At 38.8% G+C, this 967-nt stretch overlaps 1 long non-coding RNA gene across 1 annotated transcript; it reads right to left on the bottom strand.

The window, feature by feature from the left end:
- Window positions 1-246: 246 nt before the first annotated feature.
- On the bottom strand, window positions 247-748 carry LOC109175204. The gene is made up of 3 exons (XR_002053262.1): window positions 604-748; window positions 414-500; window positions 247-314 (listed from the first exon to the last, which is right to left on the bottom strand). It is a non-coding gene; the product is annotated as an uncharacterized LOC109175204 (long non-coding RNA).
- Between the last annotated feature and the right edge of the window lie 219 nt (window positions 749-967).

The following is a 967-nucleotide window of genomic DNA, read 5'->3' as shown; positions in this document are numbered from 1 at the left end:
TAAACTAAGGTTACAAGTCAATTTAGAAAATGTAATCAGTATACCATCATCATCAGCCAGTGGAACTTCAGGGATGACCGGGTTTCCTCGCGCTCTTATTCTCTCATGGCGTCGTGGTGGAAGTGGAACTTCAGGAAATTCTGCAAAACATAACAATTACAATGATTGAAATGTTGGACCAGAGCAACTATGGTTGCAAGTCAAATAAGAAAATGTAATCAGTATACCATTATCATCAGCAATTGGATTGTTTGTTTCTCCACTATTAAAATCCTCAAAACGCTCCATATCCACATCATCATCAGCCGGTGGAACTTCAGGCAATTCGGCAAAACATAACAATGTCAATGATTGAAATGTTGGACCAGAACAACTATGGTTACAAGTCAATTAAGAAAATGTAATCAGTTTACAATCATCATCAGCCATTGGATTGTTTGCTTCTCCACTATTAAAATCCTCAAAACGCTACATAACCACATCATCATCAGCCGTTGGAACTTCAGGCAAATCGGCAAAACATAACAAAGTCAATGATGGAAATGTTTGACCATAACAACTATGGATACAAGTCAATTAAGAAAATGTATGTAATCAGTATACCATCATCTTCAGCCATTGGATTGTTTGCTTCTCCACTATTAAAATCCTCAAAAAGCTCCATAACCACATCATCATCAGTTGGTGGAACTTTAGGGATGACTGGATTAGCTCGCGCTCTTATTCTCTCACTGCGTCGGGGTGCAAGTGGAACTTCAGACAATTCGGCAAAACATAACAAAGTCAATGATTGAAATGTTGGACCAGAACAACTATGGTTACAAGTCAATTAAGAAAATGTAATCAGTATACAATCATCATTAGCCAGTGGAACTTCAGGGATGACCGGATTACCTCGCGCTCTTATTCTCTCACGGCATCGGGGTGGAAGTGGAACTTCAGGCAATTCTGCAAAACATAACAAAGT

The sequence above is a fragment of the Ipomoea nil genome, unplaced genomic scaffold, assembly GCF_001879475.1.
Source record: "Ipomoea nil cultivar Tokyo-kokei standard unplaced genomic scaffold, Asagao_1.1 scaffold0164, whole genome shotgun sequence".
NCBI classification, from domain to species: domain Eukaryota; kingdom Viridiplantae; phylum Streptophyta; class Magnoliopsida; order Solanales; family Convolvulaceae; genus Ipomoea; species Ipomoea nil.
The sequence above is the reverse complement of the archived record's forward strand: the minus strand, read 5'-3'. Positions and strand labels throughout refer to the sequence as shown.